At 42.6% G+C, this 12,160-nt stretch overlaps 2 long non-coding RNA genes across 2 annotated transcripts; both read right to left on the bottom strand.

The window, feature by feature from the left end:
- Window positions 1-1,638: 1,638 nt before the first annotated feature.
- LOC116649953 (uncharacterized) lies at window positions 1,639-10,159 on the bottom strand. Its single transcript, XR_004302918.2, has 3 exons — window positions 4,028-10,159; window positions 3,809-3,973; window positions 1,639-3,737 (listed from the first exon to the last, which is right to left on the bottom strand). It is a non-coding gene; the product is annotated as an uncharacterized lncRNA (long non-coding RNA).
- Window positions 10,160-10,378: 219 nt separating this feature from the next.
- On the bottom strand, window positions 10,379-11,897 carry LOC116649950 (uncharacterized). The gene is made up of 3 exons (XR_004302910.2): window positions 10,951-11,897; window positions 10,772-10,882; window positions 10,379-10,702 (listed from the first exon to the last, which is right to left on the bottom strand). It is a non-coding gene; the product is annotated as an uncharacterized lncRNA (long non-coding RNA).
- Between the last annotated feature and the right edge of the window lie 263 nt (window positions 11,898-12,160).

Raw genomic sequence — 12,160 nt, 5'->3', positions numbered from 1 at the left:
GGGCAATTGCAAAAGTTGAAGCTCCAACCGGCGATTGGTTGGGGACTCAAATTTATATTTGCCAAGCAACTCGAAACTCGAGTCAAAATTACTCGAGAGCTGCTTAGCCACATTATTTAATTTTAAGAATTGATTTCTCACAGAATTATACATTCTGGAGAAATCAATTTGCTTGTCGATGCATTCTGGGCACGACCAACGCAAGCCACGGCTGCCCTTCTTGGCAATAGCAGCGATCTTGTCGCAATCACGCCCAGCGAGACCTGCACATTTAGCATGCATCATATTCTCACACAGCCAGCTATTAACAAATTGCGGCAGTGCAGAATCATCAGCCTGCTTGAACGTGCACGGTTTCTTACAGCACGACATAATTATTAAATGCGTATGCAAGATACGAGAGCGCAGAGCAAAACGAAAACGGTGCACAAGATAGAGCAAGTAAACACTCAACAAAACAATTATTCGTACACAAACAAATTGTTTGGAGCGAAAACAATAGAAAAAATTTGCGAGAGCGCGATGGGCAAGCAGAAAGTATGCAGCGAACACACGCACAAACAAGTGTATGCACAGGGAAGCACCAAAGCAAAAGAATCAAAGCAGGCAATAACAACAACACGGAACTGACGCCGCGTTTTATAAAATGCAATAATTAACAGACTTACGCTGTACAACAGATAACACTTTGCACAGTTTATAAAAGCTTTTTAAATAAAGCACCGAAAAATGCAAAATTTTGAAATTAAAAGCAGGATTAAAGCGGAAAAATATATAAAAATCTTGGAGCACAAGTAAAACACGTCAATCACTCTCAGCTGAGAACTCTCTCTGATAAAAATGAAGGAAAACCATTAAGAGGCTTACCATATGAAGAACGTGTCCGGGCATACATGTCGGCCCGGAATAGGATTTTTGGTGAGCGGCAGCTGGAGGGGATGACATTGGCCATCAGAAGAGTGCTCAAGGCTCGGGCGCGCTCCCGCAGACGCAAGATGACGAGGCACCAGGTCATCGAAACTGTGAAATGGGAGGATAGCCTAGATCCGCGCGTATTCACCGAAGTGGAGGTCGCTGGAATTAAAATGAAAGGGTTGCTAGACACCAGAGCCTCGGTCAGCCTGCTGGGACAGTGGATATTAGTCGTTTGTTGGTTGAAGCTTTTATATGTGCATCATTTAAAATGCAGCCGATTGTCGCAGTTTTGTTCTTGTTGTAAAATTGTTGATTCATCAATGTTTTGTGTGTCGTTGCTTGTTACGAAACTGATTGTTTCTAGGTGGGCCGCGCGGCTGGCTCATCGGTTTCTCTTTGCTTCTGTGGCACACAGCGCCTGAATCCAGCGACGGAGGACGCTGGCCAGATCAAACCAGATCGGCGTAACCATCACGACGGTGAGACGAGCCATCACGGACGGACGCCAACGACGAAGAGGCGGCCGTAGGCCAGACCACGCCCACTTCATCACTGAGTGAGTCTGTTCTACGTCGGCCTTCAATCGCCTGAGTTAAAGGCAGAGGCTGAAGCAAACCCATAGTTGAGGCTCCCTGAAGGAGACCAGATATTTTTTTTTTTGGAATTGTTAACTCTAATTTTTTTTTGTAAATTGAATATATAATATACTCACGACTAGTCGCAATTAAGGAAATTTCCGAAAGTGCGAACAAAGTGCGAAAGTGCGAAATGGCCCAAAGATTATTGCGTCTGCCAAGATTTTGGTCAACTTTATTGGATTGATTGTCTCCCCTTTCTTTTATTTCTTTGTTATTTTATATTAACATCTCACCTTAGATGGTTACATTTACTTATCGTCACAGCTGTTTATGTTGTTCATCTGTTAGAAGTTCCGATTGTTTCTTGTTATCAATTTGTGTCCAAATATTTTTTTTTTGGAATTGTTAACTCTAATTTTTTTTTTGTAAATTGAATACATAATATACTCACGACTAGTCGCAATTAAGGAAATTTCCGAAAGTGCGAACAAAGCGCGAAAGTGCGAAATGGCCCAAAGATTATTACGTCTGCCACGATTTTGGTCAACTTTATTGGATTGATTGTCTCCCCTTTCTTTTATTTCTTTGTTATTTTATATTAACATCTCACCTTAGATGGTTACATTTACTTATCGTCACAGCTGTTTATGTTGTTCAGCTGTTAGAAGTTCCGATTGTTTATTGTTATCAATTTTTGTTCGTTTTGCAGAGTGGTGTGTAAGTCTGTTTTGCCACAGACGTGTAGCTTTGTTGTAATCGATTGTGCCGACTGCGGGCCAGGGATGGGACTACACCCAGAAAAGCCGATAAGCCAGCCTGCGTGGCCCACCGAGAAACAAGAAGTTTCGTAACATTATGGCGCCCAATTAGGTCGCGCGGGGAGCGAAGTACTCATCCAGCAGCCCAGTATATTGCGCCGATGCTCACCGAGGAACTACCGGAATCCGAATAATCGCCATTTCCGAGTGGAGGACCAGAGAGCGGATGACTTTCAGCCGGAGGAAGCGTATGCCAACGTACGAGAAGCGACGTACCTAAAGCTTGAACGGTGGAATGTCAAGTTCGATGGCTAGGACGCAATGAATTCTGTTGAGGACTTCGTGTTTCGCCTGGAGTTCCTGCAGAGGCAGTATCAATGCCCGTGGAAGGAGGTCCTGCGAGTTGTTTTCCTGCTCCTGATCGGCCGTGCCCGCGAGCGGTACTGGATGCACGTGCGGCATTCCAGGGTTAGCTGGATGCAACTGTGGCACGCTCTCTTAAACAGGTTTTGGGGATATCAGACGGAGTACGACGTGATGCAGGAGCTACCGCAGCGAGAGCAACAGACCAGCAAAGGGGTGGACGACTATATTCACCACATGCGTCACACGCTAAGAGACCGTGAACTGGTAAAGATTATAAAGCATGGCTTGAGGAGAGTTTGTCGAAACACATCTATGCCATGGTTGTACTAACCGTGGATGAGCTGCGCCATGAATGCATAGAAGTGTAGTGGCACAGTGGTCGCAGAAGCCTACGTGCAGCCGTCGCGTTACTTACAAGGAAAGAGGCCCACAGTTCATAAGGTTGAAGTACCACCACATCGTGCGGAAACACCACCTAAAAAACTGGAGGAGGCATTCATGCGAGGCAGATGATGTCGAGTAGTGTGCTGGAACTGAAGGCAGTTCGACCATGTCTTTAGATACTGCCTATCTAAGAAGAGAAAGATATTCTGCTACAGATGCGGAAATCCGGACACATTCTGTGCCCAATGCGAAAATTGCCCGGGAAACCCCAGAGGGAGCTCAATAGTAGCAGGACAGACACGTTTAGGGACGGCGATCGCCGAAAAACAAGAGAGGAACATCTACCACAAACAATAACACTGGTAGAGGAGAAGAATATAGACCATAAGGACCAGGTTAAGGTTATATATAAGGATTAAAAATTAAGGAATACCATTAAGAGGCTTACTATATGAAGAACGTGTATAAAACGGGTATACATGTCGGCCCGGAATAGGATTTTTGGAAAGATAGGCACCGGGTCATCGAAGCTGTGAAACGGGAGGCTAGCCTAGATCCGCGTGTAGGTCGCTTGGATCCAAAAGAACGTTCTGTTAGACACAGGAACCTGTCAGTCTGCTGGGACGAGGTTGGCGGGAGTAAGTGGAGGAACTGGGATAGGAAGCGGAGCCATACGCATCGATGGTAAGGACAGCGGTGGGTGACAATCGCCAAATTTTAGGCCGCATTGTTCTGCCTGAAAAATACGGAAGTAATAAAGAAGAGATCATATTTTACATGTGCCCGGACCTGCGACAGGAACTGTACCTGGAAATCGACTTGTTGCGGACTTTCGTGATTGCCCCAGAGTTGCTCGGCCCGCCCATTAAGTCCGAAGTAGCTCCAGCGGCATCTGAGCTAACGGTAACGAACCCAGTGGTAGCTTATTATCGAGACGACGACGACCGCGTGACAGATCCGGAAATGTGGAGCCTGGACAACGATCAGAAGAGTCGATTAGAAACGGGTGGCATAGGGAAAACTCACCTGTTGCAGCATCGTATAAAGCTGATCGGAGCCGAACCCGTGAAGGATAGGCATGATGAGGCTTGGGAAGAACAGGTTTTGTTTAGACGCCAGGAAATTTAACAGTTTGAACAGTTCACTTTTTGGCAAATCGAGATGGAGGAGAGGAGCAGGGCGTATACGGCATTTACTGTGCCAGGGAGGCCGCTGTACCAGTTCTGCCACATGCCATTTGGGCTCTGCAACGCCGATCAAAAATTATGTGAGATCATGGACATAGTAATCCCGGCAAGTCTGAGATCAAACGTATTCGTATATCTCGACAATTTACCCATATCGGCAGATTTACCGACGCACCTGAAATACTTGGAATTGGTGGCCGAAGTCCAAATTTTGTTTCCGCAACGGGAAGAGTGGAGGCACTCCGGAACATCCCGAACCCAAGGACGGTCAAGGAACAACGAAGCTTTCTAGGTACGACGGGGTGGTATCGCCGATTCATAAAGAACTTCGCCGAGATTTCATTGGTGGGACATTGCGCATGTATTCGGGAAGAGTGGAGGCGATCCGGAACATCCCAAACGCAAGGACGGTCAAGGAACAACGGACGCGCCGTCAGCTCATGGAGCGCTGCACGCGCTGCGTCGTCGATTCTATTCGCCCAACATGACTATACAAGTCAGGGACTACGTGCATTCTAGAAGATATACATCGACTTCTTGGGGAAATATCCACGGTCGAAACGAGGGCATGCGTGGATATTCGTAGACGTGGACCACTTTTCAAAGTTTACCTTTTTAATACCTATGAAGGAAGCCACCGCGGCAGAAGTCGTCAACTTCCTTGTACACGAGGTGTTCTTTAAATTTGGCGTGCCGGAAGTGATTCACTCGGATAATGGGCGGCAATATATTTCAAAATCATTCAATGCAATGGTCCAGGCATTTGGCAACACGCATTCGCGTACCCGGTCTACTCGCCTCCGAGTAACGCCGCCGAACGCGTGAGTCGCACGGTACTGTCTGCGATAAGAACATACTTGGGCCAGGATCACAGAGAATGGGACGCGTACCTGCCAGAGGTAGAAGTGGCACAGCGCAACGGGGGTGACTCCGTTCTTTGTGGTGTTTGGATAGCACATATACTTGAATGGTTCCAGTTACAAGCTGGCCCGGAAGCAGTGGACATGGTGGATCACGACATTTCTGACCTAGACGCAAAGGAAAGTCTGGCTGTAATCCGAAACCAGGTCAAGGGACACCTACACACCCCAAACGAGCGGAGTCGGTAACGCTATGATCAACGACCGCGACAATTCCATCTGGTGCCGAGTCACGAAGTCTGGTGGCGCAACTTCGCACTCAGCAGCTTTGGTAAAGCCTTCAATACCAAGTTCGCCCGGAAATTCCTAAAGAGCCGCGTCGTCCGATCCATAGGTACCAACGCCTAAGAGTAAGAAGATCTCCAGGAACGTTTGATCCTCACCAAGCGTTAACGGCGGCAGCGCGTTCCTCTTCGGTCAGCGACGCCAGTACAGAGTAGGGAGAGTGAATCGCATGCCCTTCGATATGTTCTTGGCCTTTATTTGGGCCCAGAAAAATTCATCTGTGCAGATGAGCAAGAACGGTGGCCGTCTTTAAATGTATGCGTGCGCCGAAATTCGGCGCCTATGATGTTACTGCCCAAATGTATACAGAGGAGTTCGACTTTTTCAGCGGTTAACGGCGGGTGTGCCGTGCTCAAAAGCGAGTTGAAGTTTTTCAATGCCGGCCGCAAGTCATCAGTCCTTCAGTCCATCAGGCCTTTATAAAAATAAAGTTTAAATTTAATCGAGAACGGGCGTTTTAGAAAACACAAATTTATTACATACAGAATATATTGCAAACCAAATCGCCGAAAACAAATAATATCCATCATACACACACACATACACTTGTGATAAAACACGCAGTCGTGCGAGGTTAAAACAACAAAAAGAACACTCTATTAGAGTTATCTCAACCATTTGTTGGCGCACAGTGCCTGAATTCCGTGCACTTGTCAGCGGCGCCACCATCGACGAGGCTCCCAAGACGAAGAAGCGGCCACCGGCAAGAAGAGCCACCAAAACCGGGCTCCAACAGCAGAGAGGTGGCCATAGCGAGACCACGCCCACTTCATCACTGAATAAGTCCGTTCCACGTCGCCCGAGAAAATGGCCGAGTCAGACATAGACTCCTAAAACAAGATTTTTTTTTGCAATTGTTTATATTGTTTTTTTTTTTGTTAATTATATACCTGTAGATATACTTACTAGGTGGAACTTGCACCTAAGAGTGCGTCAGCGAGGGAAAGGCTCCTAAAATTACCCCGGTTTCAAGCCCTGTACTAGACCCAGTAGAGCCCGTACCTGATTCCGTCCCAATTAATCAAACTGCCTCAGCCTCGTCAGCTCCTGGCCGCAAAGGTAGACCTGCGCGCAATCTTGCCCAGATTGTTAAAAACAATCATTGTGCCTCGTCAGCTCCTTCAACTCCTGTATTACCTACAGCCCCATCAGCGCCTACTTTAACGGTAGTTGCCCCTCATAGGCAAGTTTTTGTGTCTCGACTTTCGTCGGACACCACTTCTGAGTCATTGGCAGCCTATATTGCTAGCAAATCTTCTGCTAGCGTGTCAATAACTAAATTTAATTTCTCCACCCCTCGTGAAATATCATCACTCAAAATAAATGTTTCCGATACATGATATGTTCCCAATCATTTGTGATCCCAAAATTTGGCCACCACACATGATTGTTCATGAGTTCAAGCCTAAAAAGCGTAACCAGCCTGTCACCCTTCCAGTCCCTTCAATACAGGGTACCATTTCTGCCCCAAAAAACTAGCTTCATCTTCTGACCAAATCTTTATTCATTATCAGAATGTCAGAGGTCTCACTTCAAAGCTAAAAAATCTTTTTATTGCCAGCACTTCATTCGATTCGGACATAATAGCAATTTCAGAAACATGGTTAAACTCAACCATATCTGATTTTGAGATATTACCGAATAACTTTATTTTGTTTAGAAATGATCGGCCGACTCGAGGTGGTGGGGTGTTAATTGCCGTTAAAGCCACTCTCCAGTCTGAACTATTCTGTTTTAGTACGCCTACTGACGCTGAGATTGTCTCAGTTAAGGTGTCTTTTCCTACACAGAATATCTATGTAACATGCTCTTATGTCCCACCTTCTTCTGATATTCAAGTTTATATGAATCATAAGTATTACTTGTATTAAAGAAGTTTCTTCACACGTGCGGGATAATGACCTATTATTGGTGTTGGGTGATTTTAATTTGCTGAACATCTCTTGGTCATTATTCACAGCTGAAAATTATCTAGTGCCCTCAGCACAGCACGATTTTTTAGACTGCATGCTTGATCTTTCGTTTTTTCAAATCAATTCAATTTCTAATCATATGAATAGAACACTTGACCTTGTATTTGTTAACGACTACCTTATTTCTAATGTGTCTAGGTCCCCTCCTTTATCTCTTCCTGAGGATGTCTATCATCCAACTTTAGAGATTGCAATGCTAAATTGTAATCCTTTCATTTCGTGCTCATCAGCCAATAAGCCCCGCTATTGCTTTCGCAAAGGAAATTATTCTTTGCTGAATCAGCTTATTTATTCAACCGATTGGTCTTTCTTATATGACTCAGTTGTAATGAATACAGCCATTAATTTTTTTTATATCACCCTAAACTCCCTCTTAGATGTGTGTATTCCTAAGTCAATTCCTTTGACTACTTTTTCAAAACCACCCTGGTTTACACCTAGATTATAACATCTAAAAAATGTAATCCAAATATTTTAAAAAGTTTAAAAAGTCTGGTTCGTGTACAGACTTGGCTAAATATTCCATAGCCAAGTCGAACTTCTTTCTTCTTAATTCACAATGCTATGAGAATTATCTAATCCGTTGTAAAAGGCAATTCGCCCGAAATCCGAGACAGTTTTATAATTTTGTAAACTTGAAGCGTAAATCTTCAAGTTTGCCATCTTCTTTTTTTCTTGGGATGGATAAGACTAGCAATGACACTGATTCTGCTAACCTCTTTGCTAATTTTTTCCAATCAACTTACTCTTCAGTCTGTCCTAATACTAATTCTTACCCTTATACTATTTCTTCCGCTAGTTCTATACCTCCCCCCGTTATTTCACACTCCTCTCTCCTATTAGCTATAAGCTCTCTAAAATCTTCTTACTCTCCTGGGCCGGACAATATTCCTTGTTGTCTACTCAAGGAGTGTAGTTCTTCCCTTTTCTATCCATTGCTAAAGCTTTTTAATCTATCCCTTGAAGCTTCTGTTTTCTTCGAATTTGCAGCATTTCTGCAAATCAGTTGTTTCCCCTGTTCAACATGGATTCGTAAAGAATCGGTCAACTACGACCAATCTGCTTGAGTTTACTTCCTTGGTAAATGATGCTTTCCTTTCGAAAATGCAAACTGATGTCATTTACACTGACTTCAGTAAGGCGTTTGACTCTGTGCACCATGACATTTTACTTTTTAAACTTGACCGAATAGGTTTCCCTCTGTCCCTTTTACTTTGGATTAATTCTTATTTAAAAGGTAGGACCCAAAGAGTAATACTGAGGTTGACTACCTCTAAAAGGGTTCACGTTACTTCTGGTGTTCCTCAAGGTAGTCATCTTGGACCTTTACTCTTTACACTTTTTATAAATGATCTTCCCTCTGTTATATCACATGCCCGTGTACTCATGTATGCGGACGATGTCAAACTTTTTCTATCATACACTAACCCCCTACATCATTCTCGTCTACAAGACGATTTGAACGCTATGCAACTTTGGTGTTCGGCCAATCAATTGCATCTAAATTGTTCAAAGTGTATGTTTATGACATTTAATCGTACTACACCTTATCTTGTCAGTTATACAATCGACAATATCCCTTTGCAACGTATACTAACAGTTAAGGATCTAGGCGTTATTTTCGATTCTAAACTCTGTTTCAATCTTCATATAGATACCATTGTTAATGAGGCAAAAGGTGTACTTGGATTCATTAAACGATGGTCTAAAGAGTTTAACGATCCTTTTATAACAAAACTTCTGTACATCTCTCTTGTTCGCCCTATCCTTGAATACTGCTCTTGCATCTGGTCTCCACAGTATATCAACAGCCAGGATCGTATTGAATCTGTTCAGAAGCAATTTCTGCTTTTTGCCTTACGAGGTTTAAATTGGGACCCTAATCTTCGGTTGCCGTCCTACTCCAGCAGACTGCTTCTTCTCAACCTTCCGTCGTTAATCAACCGTAGGACAATTCTCGGTGTTGTTCTTCTACATAAGTTGATTATTGGCGACATAGATTCTACTTTTCTGCTAGGGCGTCTTCAATTCTCTGTTCCGGCTAGACCAACCAGAAATTATCGCCCGTTATTATTATCTACGTGCACAACAGATTACGCTATGCACAATTCTTTTCGCGTGCTATGTAAAAATTATAATAGTTTGCATCACGTTTTCTCTACCGAACTGTCTCTACCCCTAATAAAATCGTTGCTTTCAGGATACCTTCGGGAAGTCGCTGACCATTCCCAGCTATGAGCAGGGGCATAGCTAGCCGGGCAGGCTGAAAAATTTTCCCCCACCGTGTCGGTGATTTCCCATTACTTTTCTCTTTGTCCTATCCACTTAACACTCTTTATCTAACTTACATTGCTTTACTTTATTAACAATTTTCTTACTTTCTTTTTTCCTACTTATTTATTGTATTTTCTTTATTAATATAGCAAATTAAGATTATTTTTAATTTCCCTTGAGATCACCCTTTTTCCTACTTACAACCTTCTGCTTAGATGTAGGCTCTAATAGCGTCACTGACAAAATTAGCTGTGAAAAGGGGCACAGCTGGCCGGACTGGCAAATAAAACAGCTCCATCGGTCGGTGATGCTATTTAGAAAATTGTATTCTTTAACTAGGCTTTTAGCATATAATTCAATTGTAAAATCTTTTGAATAATGAGGAAGACACTCGTTTTGTCGACCATTAATAAATAAATAAATAAATAAATAAATAAATAAAAGTTATAGCACCTGTCAACTCCGAAAAAGGAGTAAAAAAAATGGTGTTTTAAGTTTCCACACCGGCCATACATGTATATATATATATATATATATATATATTTATACATATCCATATATATATTTATAAATAATGAAATAATCTTTATATTTATTTCCATCGCCCTAAGTATCGCACAAAGCTCTTTAGGTAGGCAATGTATAATTTAAGCGATTTAATTCCCACTTATTTACTTTCTTATATATATATATATATATATATATATATATATATATATATATATATATACGCAACTTTCCAACATACCATTTTGTTTTCAGCATGGTAACACATATATATATATATATATATACATTAACATATGCGTCTGCGAGCTTGTGAAGAGTTTATTGCTGACTTTCATAATAATTCATTTGTCCTCTAACGTGGTTCCGGTGGCAAATGGTCTTAACTTTCGGTGACGTTTTTGCTTCGCTAAAAATTCAAAATTTAAAAAAATTAATAGCCATTGTCCATGACATAACATAACAATGAGAAGATACAAAAATAATTATACGGAACTATTAAAATGCCAGTGATATCCACTTGCACGAAATTATAAATAGTAACTTGGTGATATCCTGCAGCGGAATAAGCAATAAGATTAAAATTTAATAATTATAAGAAATGCAACCAATTATATACCGCACCTGAAGAGAGACATGTACGGCTAATGAAGGCCATCTAGTGGCCAAAATAAGGGAGACGAGTGAAGGTGATCGTCTCATGGTAGGGCGGGTACGCTGGGTCCGGGACCTGATCTGGAAAACTGAAGTGGATTAATAGTGTTTTTATTAAATTATATAAGCGTCTCGCTGTTGTTCCTTACCTTTATTTGTAGTCGCAGCTGTTTATGTTGTTCATTTGTAAGACGTTCCGACTGTTTGATGTTATCGCAGTTTGTGGTTCGTTTTGCATTGTGTTGTATAGGTCTGCTTTGCTACAGACGTGTAGCTTTGTTATCATTGTGCGGACTGCGGGCCAGGGATTTGACTACACCCAAAAGAAACCTATGAGGCAGACGGCGCGGCCTACCGGTAAACAAGCAGTCCCGTAGTAATATAGCGCCCAAATTTGAAGAAACACTTGGCTTCTTTAAAGTCGGTGTGTAAATCAAAGAAAAATAATAAGATACTAATGAAGGTACAGAAAAAATGACTCCCTTAGCCTTAGGATCCACACCGCTGGAGTGTTATGAGGAACGAGTTGATGGCCCATAATCGCAGAGCGAGTACTGGAGACGGAGATTATCAGGATATCCAGTACCCAGCATGAGAAGTCTTTCTTGTAGTGGTTGATGGCAGTAAGTCATATTTGCATGTATGCGAAACGTTCGCGACCATCCTTCATAGCTTGGTGGTAGCACTAACCAAACAACATATAGACTGGACATCACATACAAACAGCGTTGTCACAAAACGTATCGGAGGCATCTGGTCCAAAATAGCGAGTAAGGGAGTAAGATATACATATGATGTATTTTTGAACCGCTTACTCTACAGGAAATTGCTTGGCGCACTCTCTTCCATATGATTTGTGCGATAGAACGGCAACGCTGTTCACTTTTATATCGCTCGCACTTACTCTCAGCTCTCAATGCTCTCTCTATGTTTAGGGATCGTTTCAATGTGTGTGTGTGTGTATTTGTCCGACGAGCAAAACTGAGCACAAATTCAATTTTTCTCAAATGCTGAGGCATAAGGGTAGACCTTTTGAAGGCACGGCTTATATGAAATAGAAAAAGGGTTTGCCACGTCGATGCGAAATTCTGGCATTTTAGTTCGCTATCGTTGGTAAGGGTACCCAAGCGTTGCCATGTGTGCATTTAGAATATTTTGGACTCGCTATACACGCATACTTGTATATTTTGTGTATGAATAGAAGCATTTATGCGCTTGTGTGCCTGTTCATCAAAATCATTAAAAAGAAGGGCGCGCGTCAGACGCGTGCCAATAATGATTTGTATGTATTTTCTTTTGCGCCCATGATCTGCCCATTCACAGATATTTGTATGTGTGTGTCTGTGTGTAAAGGTCCAA

Source organism: Drosophila virilis, unplaced genomic scaffold (genome assembly GCF_030788295.1).
Source record: "Drosophila virilis strain 15010-1051.87 unplaced genomic scaffold, Dvir_AGI_RSII-ME tig00001562, whole genome shotgun sequence".
Taxonomy (NCBI): Eukaryota; Metazoa; Arthropoda; class Insecta; order Diptera; family Drosophilidae; genus Drosophila; species Drosophila virilis.
Note: the sequence above shows the minus strand (reverse complement) of the source record. Positions and strands in the feature narration are given on the sequence as shown.